This window comes from Pteropus medius, unplaced genomic scaffold (assembly GCF_902729225.1).
Source record: "Pteropus medius unplaced genomic scaffold, Ma_sr-lr_union100, whole genome shotgun sequence".
Classification (NCBI taxonomy): domain Eukaryota; kingdom Metazoa; phylum Chordata; class Mammalia; order Chiroptera; family Pteropodidae; genus Pteropus; species Pteropus medius.
The window spans coordinates 2,196,160-2,211,361 of NW_024350922.1; the positions used below are offsets into that span (position 1 = coordinate 2,196,160).

Genomic DNA, 15,202 nt, shown 5'->3' on the forward strand with positions numbered 1-15,202 from the left:
CCGTTACCGCATAGTACCAGCGTTCGCGCCGGTGGAGGGGGCGGGAAGTCACGCCGGGGTGGGCGGGCGAGGCCCTGGAACAGGACGAAGGGTGTCACACAAGCTCACAGCCGCTGCTCAGTCAGTGCTGATACACGGTCCGGCCCCGAGGCTCTGCCCTCGGTGGTTCCTGCACACCCGCCACGGGACCCTTACCTCGACCCCGCAGGCGGGTGTGCCCGTCGCCCCCGGTCCAGAGGTGGGAAAGCAGGGCTCAGAGGGGTAAATGGCGCCGTTTTACACCCATTCGCTCGGCCGCGGCTTTCCTTGCTCATGCAAGGAAGCGTGAACTCTGATCTCCCATGGGACGCGCCTCGCGTCCTCCCGCGGGTCCGGGACCCGCCCGCCATCCTCTCTCTCCAAGCTCGGGTCGGCTTCCTCGTCAGGGAGCCCTCCTCGTTTCTAGCGTCGTCTCTCGGTGAGCGTTTGAGATGATTTTAAAGCATAAACAGTGGGAAAACGCGTTAATGTCATTTTCTTTCCAGCCTCATGTCAAAATGAAAGGGAAATGTGTTTGGGGAGAAATTCACTTTACAGCTTTGGCCAAATGCCCAAACTCTCAAAAGAGCCTGACGAACAGAACAAAGTTTAACTCTCTAAATAAAGCCCTGCATCTCTGGTCCCACGCCGGGAGAGGCTCCCCCAGTGACCCATCTCCTAATGACGGCCCGGGCATCAATAATGGACTGTGAGAGACAAGCTTCTAATCAATTTTTTTTTTCCTGCCGGTTTAGATTAAAGCACAGAAAATGCCCGAACGCTCCATCTGCTTCCTCTAAGATTTCTGGTAGGCCAGAGCCCAATTATGGCTGCCTTATCCATTTTTAATAATCTCCTTATGATCATGCAAACACGGGGTATGATTACACCCACAGCAGCTTCTGTCTTCGAGTTTCTACTCCCATCCATAATTAATAAGCCGCTCGGTGCACTGGAGGAGAGGTGAAGGAGAGAGGGGAGGGCTTCTTGAGCAGGAAAGCTTCCTCCGCCGTCGCTCGTTCACTCACTCTGCAAACCTTTCCTGGCGTCCGCAGTGTGCGGGGCGCCAGGCTGGACGAAGGCAGAGAAGAACACGCACCTGGGCCCGCCCGGGCCGCTCCAGGGCTGCGGCGAAGAGGCAGGAGCCGCGTGCTCGCGGAGGGCCGTGTGCTTGTTTTCAGCCCAGAAGACAAGATGTCTTCTGTTCTCAGATGATAAGAGTATAGGATACTCAGACGCTACATCGTCACCGAGATCACTCTGGGAAGGCCCTTTTGGAACCGATTTCTGCTGCTGGAGAGGGAGCGAGCTGCTCCGGGCCGGGGGGACGGGGAGCAGTCAATTCAGGAAGTGAATTGGGGGGTAGGTGGAGTGTTGAACGTTCAGGCAGACAGCCTGGGGTCGGGTCCCCGCCGGGTTCTGTGCTGGACTTGTCGCCTCGCCGAGCCCGTTCCTGCGCTGTGATTGGAGCGCCGTGCCTTTCTCACAGGGCTTCTCTGCGGTCGGTCGTGTGCGTGGATTCATCGTGCGGGTTGCAAAGCGCTACGCCAGAAAAATTAATAAATAATAATAACAACTCAGCGTCTTGCTGAGCAGAAATACGATAAAACCACTCTGTCCTTGGTTTCCGGGCCTGTCCCCGGCCTGTTTCTCCCTGTCAGATGTCCCCCGTGCTCTGGAAGGACCCCAAGCCTTCACACCAGAGACCAGCACGGCGCCAGTTGCCATACCCACAGTGCGAGCCATTGCGAGCAGTGCAGACTGCCCTGGATAATTCTCAGGGCAGACGGGACGTTTGGGGGACGACATCGAGGCTCACAGACGTGCAGAAGGCCGGATCACGGGGCCAGGTGCACGTCCTGTGATCACGTGCCGGACGTAATGGACGCTCATCTGCACGGTTACGGCTGCCGGGCCTCCTTCTGGCCGTCCTTGCCGGAGCATGTGTCACCCTCCTGCCCCAAAGTCCCCCTCCTTGGGCCAGAGTCCCCTCCTGGCAGAAGTGGCTGTGAGCCCATCTTAGCCAAAAATCTCCACCTCTCCCTTTAAGATGCTCATTGCTGGTCTTGATGCAAAAGCCCAGCCATGTGTGGCCTGTGATTTAGAGCTGAATTAAGCCTGCGGACACTCGCCTTGGCAGGATGAGCAGTGCCAGGGGAGGTGGCCGGGGTCAAGGCCGCGTGCCCCAGGCGGGAGAGTCACTCTATCTGGTCTGGTCCCAGAGGGTTTCTTGAGGCGGGAGGTGACCACGGAGAGGTGGGGTTTGGGCAGGTGGCGAGTGAGCGGGGACGAGAGAGCCCTCATGGGTACGCCCGCCCCACCTGGAGCCCTGACGCCCAGCCGGGTCGCTGGGCCTCGGACATGCCAGGCACACCCCGGGGAAGCCTCTGCACCGGCTCTTCTCACTGGACTCTTCCTCCTCAGACAGCCACCTTGCCAGTCGCCCCTTTACTCAAGTGCCAGCTTCAAGGTGGCTGAGGCTGTCCCCCACCCCCAGCACAGCCGAACGCCCATCCTACGTTGCGGCTTCGCTGTGCTTTGTAGAAGGTTAGCACCTTCTTCCACCTAATTTACTTCGGAGAGGGGTCTTCCCACCTCGGTGGCCCTCACCATCCCTCTGCCCACCCTGGCGACCCCAGCACCTACACACATTTCTGACACGTCGCATGTTCCCCTTAAAGGTTAGTGCAACGGTCGGTTGAAGCAGGCGCAGCTGGGTCACGGGCTTTGCATCATAAGCTGCTTTCCTGGCCTCCTGACCCCAGGTTACTCTGGGGGTCCCCCCTCGGCATTTGAACCGAGCTGAACCCAGCTGGCTGCTGGTGCAGATGGCGTCGACACGGGGTACCTGGCGTGGAGGTGGTTCCTGTTTCCGAGAGGCCTGTAGGGAGGCGAGGTGGCGGGAGCTGGAGAAGCTGCCGTCCCCAGCCTCGTGGTCCCTCCGTGGTGGGCCTCTGCACTGTCCTCTGAAGCGCAATTAATTTTTAGCCCAGACCTCATTGTCCGACTTCTGCGGCCGGGCCTCCTGCTCCGCCTTGCTCTCCACACCCCAGCCACAGGCCTCTCTGTCCCCCGGACCAGCCAGGTCCCTTCTTGCCTCTGCACTTGCCTCCTGGGGGGCTCGGCTCCCTCTGACATCCTCACCTGAGCCCAGCTGTCCTGCGTAAAGTAGGCTCTCCCGTCTGATTGTATTCTCGACGTGTTTCACATACTCGTTTAACTGTCGCTGTCTTTCCCCCACCCGCACCCCACCGTGGGGACGTGAGCTCTGTGAGGGTGGGGTCCGTTTATCACTGTGGCTTTAGCACCTAGCGTGGCTCCGTGCGCACCCCGGATTCTCAGCGAACCTCTGTAGAACAAATGTGTGAGCGGACGCCCTGACCGGCCGGGCCGGCCTCGCGGCAGCTGGTACACACGTGTGTGTCACGTGCGCCTGGCGGAGCCGGCAGCAACACTCACCCGCTGGCACACCGCGGAGCGAGCAGAGCCCGTGGCTCCGTCGAAGCGCTGCGATTGGCCCCCCGCCGTGTTTCAAAGGCCAAGGAACAGGCCCCATATTCCTGCGGTCCCAGCCGTTGACCATCGGTGGTCTAAAAGTCCGCTCGTCCCTCCAGGTGCTGGCCCCTGCCTGGCTCCCGCAGCCTTTGGGCTCGTCCACCCTGCCCTGTTGGGTCCCTCAGACTCAGAGCGCCCAGGCACCTTCCGTGGCTTCTCCTGCTGTGCTCACGAAGTCGTACGTCCTCAGGAGCTGGCCGGAGAACCAGGCTTCTCACGTGTCTGTGATGGTCCCGGACAAAGCGGGTAGCGAGGTTTGGCTGATGGCTTTCGTCTTTGCAGAGAAGCCAAGCGAGCTTGACGGCCAGGAGGAAAGAAAGACAAGTGGGGTGAAGAGTGAATATTTGGGCTGCCTCCTGTGGGGTGCGGGCAGCCACGTCTGTCATGGCTGCCGCCAGTGCCTGGAAAATAGTGGACGCTAAGGAAGCCCGGGAGTTAAATTTTATGAATGGCTGTAGCTAAAAGGACCCGTTTGCTTTTAGAGTTTACAGCGGCCCCATCTGGTTAGGTTTTATCACTTCCCCCTGGTAAAAAGAGTGGAGAAAGCACCTGACGGTTTCAGGGTCCCGCGATGCCTCTAAGATGCAATGGAGCCAAAGCGGCCGTGTGTGTGGGTGGCCCAATAAAAATCCAGCATCTCTGCCGATGCCCGTGTGTCCCAAGAAGTCCTGGCCACACATCCTATCCCATGAATTTGAACTTTTCCAGAAACAACTCCACTTGTGGTAGGGAACCTTTTAGCCCTCAAGATGAAGGCATATGGTCGAGGCTTGTGCCATGCATTAACCCCCGGGCCCCCGATTGAAATGCCGGGGTCCCTGTGCCACCCAGCTCCGTCAGGCATGCCTCAGGGGACCTCTCAGGAAGGTCAGAGAGGGAGGGACAGGGCCTGGGACACGTGCCTGTACTAGGGTCCATGTGGCGGGTGCTTTGGGGTGCTGAGCTAAGGCCGGGTTGGTCAGGTCGAACTGGGGAGAGCCGGGTCTGGGACACTCTGCAGGGGTCTCATCTAAGGGGTGCGTGGAGAGACGGCCCCGAGAGGCGGGGGAGCTGACCAGAGGGCTGCTGGGGAGGTCCTACCAGGGGCGCACGTTCACTCATAACTGTCACGCTGCTATCTGGGGCGTGCACTCGCCTGAGGGGCTTGTGTCGGGATATGGCCCCCACAGGCCACTCGGCCAAACGGAACAGCTGCCCAGGCAGCAGTAGCGCGGGTACTCTGCTCATCCCTCGGCTCTGGGGTGACCTCAGATGTGTAGGACAGACCTTCTCTCAGTAAGGAGGGTGGAAACTGAAGTCTCGAGGGAATAGATCAACTTAGAAGCTAAGACTGTAGAGGACTGTCAGTCATCCAGTCCACACCGTCCCGTCTGCCAAGGCCACACCCTCAACGTCGGCACGCAGTGGCTCTCCTTCTGGAGGTGACGAGTATGGGTTTCTCACCTCAGCGGCTGCATTAATCAAGCATTGCCTGGCATCAAATAGCAGAAAATTATCCAAATTAGGTAAAGCAGACAAGGGGATTTACCACAAAGTTACAGGATGTTTCGTGGAACCCAGCGCAGGAAATGTGGCAGGACCTCATGGAGATCCGTAGCCAGGAGCCAAGACGGTAACTGCCTGTTTGAGTAAATGACACGTATTAACCAGCATCTCTGATGCTTGGTCTCAAGTTCCCAAGAGAGATCGTTTGACTGTCGTAGTCAAACCAAGTGTCTACAGCTGGCCCAGTTCAGACTCAGAGGGACAGGCTGCTTAGTCCAAACACGGCCTCAGGGGCCCATTCCCGTGGGTGACGGGACAGGCGGAACCAGCCGTGGCGCCTGGGCAGATGGCCCAGACTATCCTGATTCCAGTGGCTGGATACACACGGATCACGTAGTCACTGCTCTGGGAGCATGGCCCTCCGGACACTGTAATTAATACATAAACCCAAGTGCTACTTTTTTAAAAAGGCAAAATAGACAGATCTCTTGATAGGTAGATCGAAGGGGAAGAAAAGAAAAGTCGAATGTACATTTGACAAATATTTGACAAAACAGCAGACTTTTAAAGCTATGTTGCATTTGTTAAAAGGTAAAACCTAATTTAAGCAGATGGTTTTCTAGGGAGAAAAAAATTGATGCAAAGAGATCAGAGAAACTGAAAATACGCTAATAACCATGCAAGTATTTGAAAATAATATCTAAAACAAAGCTGCAGTACCAAAAAGATTCCATGTGTAAGTTCAATTGGATATTCAAGGAACTGGATTATTTATGCCGTCCACACATATAAAAGATGCTTATTTTACTAGCATGGAACTGGCTCACTCTGATACCAAACTTTGAATACAGATGCGGAAAACCTTAATGATACAGGAGCAAATAGTATTCTGTCAAATTAGCAAAAAGAAACATGTATCTAGAGAATTTGGGAGTGTACTGAAGCCAAGTAGGATTTCCTTCCAAGAATTCTGAGAATGGCTTGTTATTAAGATGCCCAGTGATGCACTTAAAGCAATATAATGGCTCAAAAGAAGGAAAAACGCACAATCAATGGGGTGGCTTTTAATTAGGCATTGATGGAAGTCGGTGAGGGTGGTCCTTGTTGTTGGTCTGACTTCATGGGTAAGCGGGCTTTAAAGCCCAGAGCAATGCCATCACAACTGTGATTACCTAGTATTGTTCCGGAAGGTATAGCCAATGCCATAAGACAAGAAAAAAGAGAAAATAGACACATATCCTGAAAAGGAGTCAGGTTTTTGTTTTTTGTTTTTTCATGGTTAGCAGATGACGGTGTGATCTGCCCACAAAACCAAAGAGAACCAACTGACAGTCTGTTGGAACTAATAAGACAGTTTGGCAGAGGGGAAGATATGCACACGCTCACACACATGCACACACACACCTGAATCAGGGGAGGGCATCGTATGGACCTGGGTGTCACTTCTCAAATGGACCTACTCCTTTCACTCTGCTCAGTGGAAACGGGGAGGAGAAAAGCTTTTGAACGTGGAGAATAAGGTTATTACATTGAAACATAACTGTATCATAATTACTTACAGGAAAGACCAGTGGAACAGAATATAAATCCATATGAAATTTTGAATGTAATGGTGACGTTTGAGTCCGTTGGAAAGACATATTCAACCAATGGTGTGGGACAACTGCCTAGCCATTTGGACAGTAATTATTCCCTCATATCAAGATGTCTCAACACGATTACAGACTTAAATGTTAAAAACACGGTAGTCTCTCCTTATCCATGGGGAATACATTCCAAGACCCGCCTCCCCCCCGCCCCCCATGGATGTGGGGTTTTTTTTTGTTGTTCTTTGTTTGTTTGTTTGTTTTTACGCCTACAGCACCTGGTCTTCCTAGGTGATCTCCCATCCAAGTACTAACCAGGCCCGACCCTGCTTAGCTTCTGAGATCGGACGGGATCGGGCTTGTTCAGGGTGGCATGACCGTAGACTGTGTTTTTTCCTACATGTGCATACCTATGATAAAACTTAACTTATAAATTAGGTGCAGTAAGAGCTTACCAACAGTAACGAATAATAAAATGGAACAGTTATAGCAATATACTGTAGTATGCAAATGTGAAGTTATTAAGCAAAACAGGGTGACTGGAGCACAAGCGCTGGGAGACCTGGACGGTCAGCCTGCTCCCCCAGATGGCTGGTAAGGGACTGGCAGACAGGGAGTGTCTGCACGTCCCCGGCGGGACTCAGTGGGACGGCACGAGACTCCATCGCACTGCTCCGAGTGATGTGCAATTTAAAGCTTACGAAGTGTCTGCTTCTGGAATTTTTCGTTTACTATTTTAAGACTGAGGTCGACCATGGGAGACTGAAACCGTAAGAAGCAAAAATGTGGATGGGGAGGGACAGCCGTAAAGCCACGTGACAGTTACGGAGTGGTAAGAATTCTCTAAGCGTGGCACCCGAGACAGAGAACGTAAAGGAAAAGGATGAGAAATTGGACTCCGTAAAAATGAAAGAAAAACTTCTTTTTCATTAAATTTATTGGGGTGACATTGGTTAATAAAATTACATAGGTTTCAAGTGTACAATTCAATAGTACATCCTGTGTATATTGCATGGTGTGTTCACATCTCCTTCCGTCACCGTGTATTCGACCCCCTTTACCCTTATCTACCTCCCCCTGCCCCCTTTCCCTCTGCTCACCACTAAAAGTTGTCTGTGCCTTTGAGTTTTTATTCGTTTGTCTTATTTATTCATTTGTTGGCCTTATTTATTCATTTGTTGCTTTCAGGTTTACATCCCACATGTGAGTGAAATCATATAGTTCTCAACTCTGTCCGTCTGACTTATCTTGCTTAGCATGATAATCTCAAGATGCAGCCACGCTGTCACAAATGGCAGTGTCTTCATCTTTCCTTAGGGCTGAGACATACTCCATTGTAGGTATGTACCACATCTGCTTTATCCAGTCATCTTTCCGAGAATACTTGGGTTGTTTCCATGTCTTGGCCACTGTGAATAACGCTGCTGTGACCATCAGCATGCATATATCTTTGCAGATAAACATTTTCAAATTTTTTAGGTTGCTGGGTCATATGGTAATTCTATTTTAATTTTTTTGAGGAGACTCCACACTGTTTTCCATAGAAGCTGTACCAATTTACATTCCCACCAGCAGTGTAGGAGGGTTCATTCCCCCCCCACACACACTAAAAAAATTATAAAGATGAAGCAGAATGGGTAGTGTGGTACATTAACTATCCTTACCTTGTTCAGATTTATAACACATAAATAAGAGAGAGAAAGACATCCTAATAGCACATTGGGTGAGCAGCATGTATAAGCAATGCGTAAAAGCAACGTGGAAATTCAAACTGACAATCTACATATGAAAGAAAAAGGCTCAACTGAGTAGTCCCGGAAAAAAAAAATGAAGTAAAATAAGGATAGCGTTTTTTTCACCAATAAAACTGGGAAATGTGAAAAATATTCTCTGGTAGTATAAATATCCATTGGTATACTGTTCTGGAAGGAAATTTGGCCGTTTGTCGATAGACCCAGCAACTGTGCTTTTAGAAAGCAAGTTCAAGGAAATAAAGAGTAGATGCATATTTCATCTCAAGGATATTTAATTATTTCGTGTGAATGCTTAAAAATGCAAACGAATAGCCAATGTAGGAGACGGGTGTGGAATACTATACAACTGTTTAAAGAGATGAAATACATGAACGTAAACTATTAACATAGACTATTATCTGCCACATCGTAACACGTTTTAAGAAGTTGCAGAACACCACGTTCTTTCAGTGGGATTCTATTTACTTTTTGAAAATAACTAAGCAGGCACAAAATCATACAAAAACGTCTGGGAGAATATACAACACCCTGTTAATAGTGTTCATCTGTGCACGGTGGGATACACGGTCTCATTTTTTTCTCCTCTCCATACATCAGGCGAGAAATGAAGTGTCAGGAAGTGTTTTGAAGTCAGCAGCAGTTGGATTTCAAATCTGTTTCTGAGCCTAGGTACCACCCAGGACAGCTGTCAATCTAAAAGTGAACCCTTGTACCCCTGTGCTCCATCTTACAATTCTGGGCGTTGATTCGTTTCTTTTTGAGGTGAGTTTTGCTGCTGCAGCATCCTGAGGTCCCCAAGCGAGAGATGCCTGTTGTCTAACTTCCAGTCCTTTGTGTCCCCTGCCAGATTTATTCAGCGGTTTATCTACCGCTTTTCCTAATTGAATAAAACCCATCATTTCATTTTTAAAATACATGGGCCCATTAGTGTCGATAATTAGACATTAGCAAGTATGAAGATGGCCCATTAATAAAATGAGCAGTTTTAGAAGGCTCCCTGGGTAGAGTCACTTATAGATGCTGTCCCCTGAGGATCTTGATGGACCTGCTTATGGTCATCCAAACAGCCGTGGGACCCACAGAGAAATTCGCATTTTCCTGGCAGGTATTAAACAGCGAGACCTGCAGCTGGGACCTACCGAGTCAGAAGGACAGAATGAAACCCAGGGAGCCCGCAGCACGAGGTCTGTAGAGCTAGCTGTCTGAGGCAAGGCTGGCTCTGGCTTTGCTGGCTGACGGCTGACCGAGGCCTCCCTCAGCCTCCTGGATGAATCTTCGAGCAGGAGGCTCTCTGCCCACCCAAGACTCAGTCTCCTGGCTCCAGATTTGGGGTCTGAGCTGAACCCCAAATCTCCACCCTTCTTTGCATTTAGGCCAGGGGGGGTGGCAAAGGGGCCCTTTTACGTCCCCTGTGGTCCAGCTCAGGTTCAAGCAAAGCCTTAGAGTCTCAACCTGATTTGGGTCACCGATGCCTAGAGAAAAATGGATGAAAAATGGATAACTCTAATTGAACACTTACTACGAAGCGATTTACATCGTCTTAAATTCTCACATTAAATGTATAAGGTAGGTGCAGTCATTGACGTCCCTGAGTTGACAGGTGAGGACACTGAGGCTTAGAGAGAGCTTTAGGGGCTTGCCTGGGGTCGTAGAGAAGAAGTCGTGCAGTTTGCAATCTGCTTGCCTGCAGGGCACAGCTTACAATCCCTGAGACATGCTGCCCTAAGCGGACCCGCCCAAATACATGCCATGCACAACACGGCGGTTTGCAGGCCACTTCAGGGGGTCCGTGGGCAGCAAGCCGCGGTGGCGATGCCACTGAGGATTTGGAGATCTGAATGTTTCCACAGCCCGACCCCTTCTCAGCCACTCTCGGCCAAGCTGCCATCATCTCTTTCGCGGTGACTGTCAGCCTCCTGCCTGATTCTTGCTCCAGCCCTGTCTTCTCTTCCGTCCGTTCCCAGCCCGTGACATCTGCAGAAACATGAGTCGGATCAGGTGACTCCTCTGCTTCATTCAGAGAAGTCGAGGTCCTTCTGGGACCTCCCAGGTCCTACACCCCTGCCCCTTCCGCTTTGTCTCCCTGACTTCCTCGTCCCCTTGCCAGTTCTGTTCCAGCGACACTGGCTCCCTCGCTGCCCCGCCTCGCGGACGGCGGACCGCCGGCTCGCTCGCTGTCATCGGGTCTGCTCCCACGCCCCGTCGGGGGGCCTTCCCCGGCCCCCGTCTGTAAGACGCTAACCTCCTGAACCCTTCATCGTCTCTGCCCCTGCTCTTTTCTCCTTAGCGCGTGTCATCATCCGGCGCGCTGTATATTTTGTCTGGTCTTGTTTATCGTCCCTCTCCCTGCCACGCCACGAACTCCGCGAAGGCGGGGACTTTAGCCTCTTGCATTCACTCTGCCTCTGGTCTCCGGAACAGTACCTGGCACGTCGTAGATGCTCAGTAACATCTGATGATTGAATGAACCCGGACCAGTATCCATCTACCCACAGGGCCCTGGGTTTTGGCGGCAAAGTCCCAGGCGAGCTGCCGGCCAGGCTCCTGCTTCCGGGGCGGCAATGGTCAGTAGGGCCACACGGGCGCGAAGCGTGGCGGCTCAGATTCAGATGTTGGCGGGTACAAGGATTCATTCCCAGGTGAATGAATCCTGCAAGGTACAGGCAGGCCCGGAGTAGCCCCGTGGGGAGCTGGCCGGGGCGTGGACACCTCGTTGGAACGGCTATCCGCAGCACCTGTGCCCCTAGACGGTCCTTTGTTGTTGAGGGAAGCGAGGTTGGTACCCAGCAGACACTCAGCTGGCAATTTCAGAACTTGGCTTGTAAATCTGCTCTCTACACTGAAGTGGGACAGTCTTGTGATTTGTCAACTGAGCATTAGGATGTCAAGTGGCAGCCCTGGAGATAAACCCAAGTGAAAGACTATTCGATAATCCACCCTTCACGTCTCGTATCGACCTTAAAGATGATTATTCCGGACTTATTTTCCAGGAGATAAGTTCCCCCTGAACTCATCCCAATCTTTATTGTCACTTGGCCCGAGTTTTATCTCCCGCACCAAATATAACAAATGCTCCTCTTGGTCAATATTTGGCCCGGAGACATTTGGTTTGGCTCACGTGGTATTTTGAGGAAAAAAAAAAATCTTTTTTAAATTGAGTGCCAGCTTAAAAACACACCTAAAAATTAAATTTCTGACTCGTCTTAAAAAATGTGGAAATTGAGCACTAGTGGACCCATATTCTTGCTTGTTAGCAATCAGCTGAAAAGAAGTGATTTCCTGTTGGTCTGAGGTGTTCGCCACCCACCCCACCCAGCTCTGGACCCAGAATAGAAGATGCTCCCAAAAGTCGCCCCAAAGAATTTAAAGCAGGGACTTAGCAGGCAACCCGCATCCCTGCCCACGGCCCTCGTGTTGGTTCATTAGATGCAAAATGAGAAGGAGCCATTTATATGCTGTCTAGACTTTTAGCTGCTTCCACTGGGCTGTCTGGCTAACGTGGGCAGGCCCTGGCGGCCGAGGGCCTGGTGTCACCAGACGTGGGACACGCACACGTCCTCACCTCCCACGCCTCCGTCTCCTCCTCTGTCAAGTGGCGGGTCCGAGTGGGGGTCACGGAAGCACACCCCTGGCAGCTGAGCAGTGGCCGGCAGGAGTAGGGACGCTGCGGTGTCGTGAAACACTTCGACTCTGGGTTCTCAGAGCACTTTTCAAATCCTGGCCCCTCCCTCCGCTCCCCGGGCTTCAGAAACGTGGGTGTAGAAGGCGTCGCGCAGGCTGTTAAGGCGGGGAGGGGTGCCGGAGGCGAGCGAAACCGAGCACGTCTGAGTTGACAGCCTGGCACAGGGGAGGCGCTGGGCTGTCCGTCACTCCCCCGCCTGCCCACTCTCTTGGCGAGTCTCCTGGACCATCAGCCCTTGATGTCCCCTTACATCTGGCTGGAACCTTCGGGGGCCGAGAACCTAGCCCGGAAGTGGGGGGACGATGACAGACGCTTTCATTCCTGGTACGGGTCATTTGAGGCCACACCCACGCCCTTTGTGCTTTCATTTTGCAGCCGACCACCCCGGGGTGTTCGGGACGGGTGTGTCGGGGGGCAGCTGGATGAAGCCGCCTGCTCTGGCCGTCTCTGACACAGAATCTGCGCATTTCAGTTTGCTTCTGTCGTCTGAGAAAGCTTCGTGGTTTAAAGTAACAGCTGCCCTGCAGGTTGGCAGTGTGACCTGAGCTCACGTGGGCATTTCTGTTGGTCTGGGCCAGGTCACCGGAACTTGGCTGGACTCACTCACGCATCTGTGGCCAACTAATGGGTCGACCGGGGCTGGCTGGTGTGTATGTGGTGGCTGGGTCCTGGATGCCCGGGTTAGCCTGGGTGCGCCTGCGTCGAGTGGCAGGCAGGGGCCTGTCCTCCCATGTCCCACCTCCAAGTTCTCGCACTTGCCGGGAATTTGTCCCTCGCAGCTGCACCAGTGGGCCGTACGCTGCTCTCATGCCAGGTCCACGGTGATTTCCATTCCCAGGCTCCCTGCGGGCCCGAGCTGGCCAGCACGGAGTAGGCAGCAGGCCATTCGGCTGTGAGCCTGAGCCTCTCGCGTGCCCAGCCCCGCCAAGGCCATATGCCGTCTGGGAAAAGGCATCATTCACTGTGAACAGCTCTGCTGAGAACTGACGACGGCAGCTGCTGGGGCTGGAACCTGTCACGGTCAGGACAAGCGCCAGGACCTGCTGTACCCGCAGGCCCTGCGAGGCTGAGCCAGCTGGCCCGAGGACAGGCCTGTTCCTCCTGTGGTCTCTGCGCCCCACGGCCCTAGGCCACCCGCACTGAAGGGGGGTAGTGTTCTGAGTCTCCCATATTCTTTGAATCTGGACAGCCTGGGACCTGCCTGAGCCTTCCAGAAGCCTGGCGGGGGCAGCGTGGACTGCAGGCCCCTGTCCGTCTCCCCCAGGCTGGGCAGCTGCAGCCGCAGTGTGCGGATGGAGACCAGGAACGAGAAAGGGGGTCAGAGGCCACGGCCGCCGGGACCTGCCCTGGCGAGAGCATCATGACATCACCAACACCGGCGGAGCGTGCACCACGGCAGGCACTGAGCTGAGGGCGCCCCGCATGGCCGGTGTTGCTGAGACACGGGAGGGGCAGTCGCTGTGGCTCCGCCCGGGGCCAGGCCCGAGTCTGGGGGCGTGAGGGCAGCCGGGCCCTGACGACAGACTCCCCTGGGGACAACGCGAGTCGTCTGCCTGGGCCCAAGGCTCTGCGGGCTCCTGACTTCTCGCCGTGTGGGGCGGGGTGGAAGACAGCACGTAGGATGACACCCTCCTTCGTTTCAGAACCAACTGAGTCCAGACTCAGGAGGCCATCGGAATGGCAGCTTCATCACCGATGCAGGTGGCTTCAGAAGGTAGTCAGAAGAGCCTGCTGATCGTCCTGCTGTGTGAGAATCACCCCTCTGGTCACCGGCATAGCCGGGCCACTGTGGGCACTCCCCCCCAACCGCAGGCCTCCTTCAGCGTGGCGCTGATGATGCCGAGGCACAGAGACCTTTGTTTGGGGACAGCAGTCCCAGCAGAGCTCGGGGAGGGTGGCTGGTGACTTCCCCCAGACTCGCCAGCTGAGGCCCCGTGAGGCGTGGAGAGAGACCAGGACGTCAGTGCAGCTAGAGGCTCCCACGTGGTTGTAAGTGGCAGGGAACCGGAGGTCCCGTCTAACTCGCCCCGTTGGGCGGGTGACTCAGTGCACACGGGAGGTGGCATGTCCCTTTGTGTCGGGCTGGGAGACTCTCACTTAAACAGAAGAAAGGGTCCGAAAGTCCCAGGGAGTCCTAGGGCCGTGACGTACTCTGAGGAGGGTACAGGCCAGCGTCGGCTAGGATTTCGTCACAGACTTCTCCCTCGCCCAACGTGCCGGGCAATCAGAGGGCCCTGGAGAGTCTCCCTGAGGCGGGGTCTCACTCCCGTTTCCCTAGCATCTGACGCGTGCCAGGCGCGGGCGGTGCGGGGCGCGGTGGCTATGGGGACAGGACGGGGGCAGCCTCTGCCCCCAGGGGACTGCAGTCTAAACAAGCACCACGTGATTCCTGCCACCGAGGAGCTAGGAACAGGGCACAGGCGGCAGAGAGGAGGAAAGAATGAACACTGCTTTGCAGAAGGATAGCGAGGGGCTTCTCGGAGGAGGCGACGCTGACACTGGCTCCTGACGCACAAGTGGCCCCCGGAAGACAACGTGGGACACCCATGCCGGCCCGGGACGTGTGGGACTCACCCAGTGCTGGGACCTCGGCTCCTGCATTCCCAGAGTCGGGGTGCGTGGGGGGGAGCAGCTGAGAGCGCGTCGTTCCAGGGTGTAGAATTCGCCGGATACTCGTCCTCAGACTTCTGTTGCTCATGTGGCCCCCATCGTGACATTTTTTAAACTTAAAGTGGGAAGTGAATTTTAGGGAGTAAAATTTTTATCGCTTTGGTAAATGGGAAACGGGTAACTTTGGTTGAAGAAATAAATACAATGAAAAACGAAACGATGCTATTCAGTTCTGCCCGGACACTGTTGCGTGCCTGTGACCTGCTGTCACACGCTGTTAAAACAGGCACGATGGGTGTCAGAGATGCCGAAACCAAGCCGAGACTCTGTCCCTGTCTAAGCAGGCGACTCTGGAAAGGAAATAATCCTTTTTGGCCTGGGATTCAGTGTTAGTTAATGCAGATCCCCCAAAACCCCCCCAAATTGCCCCACCAAGCCGTGGGGAGCCACCGATGGATATTAAGCAGGAGCATAACACAAGCCAAACAACAGGGATCAGTAAACTCGAGTAC

The 15,202-nt window shown here is 53.9% G+C and overlaps 1 protein-coding gene and 1 non-coding gene across 2 annotated transcripts in view; one reads left to right on the top strand and one right to left on the bottom strand.

The window, feature by feature from the left end:
* HS3ST2 (heparan sulfate-glucosamine 3-sulfotransferase 2) overlaps nucleotides 1-15,202 on the top strand; it is a 62,550-nt gene that overhangs the window by 24,056 nt on the left and 23,292 nt on the right. The window lies entirely within an intron of this gene.
* On the bottom strand, nucleotides 6,911-7,029 carry LOC120584573 (5S ribosomal RNA). Its single transcript, XR_005648078.1, has one exon. It is a non-coding gene; the product is annotated as a 5S ribosomal RNA (ribosomal RNA).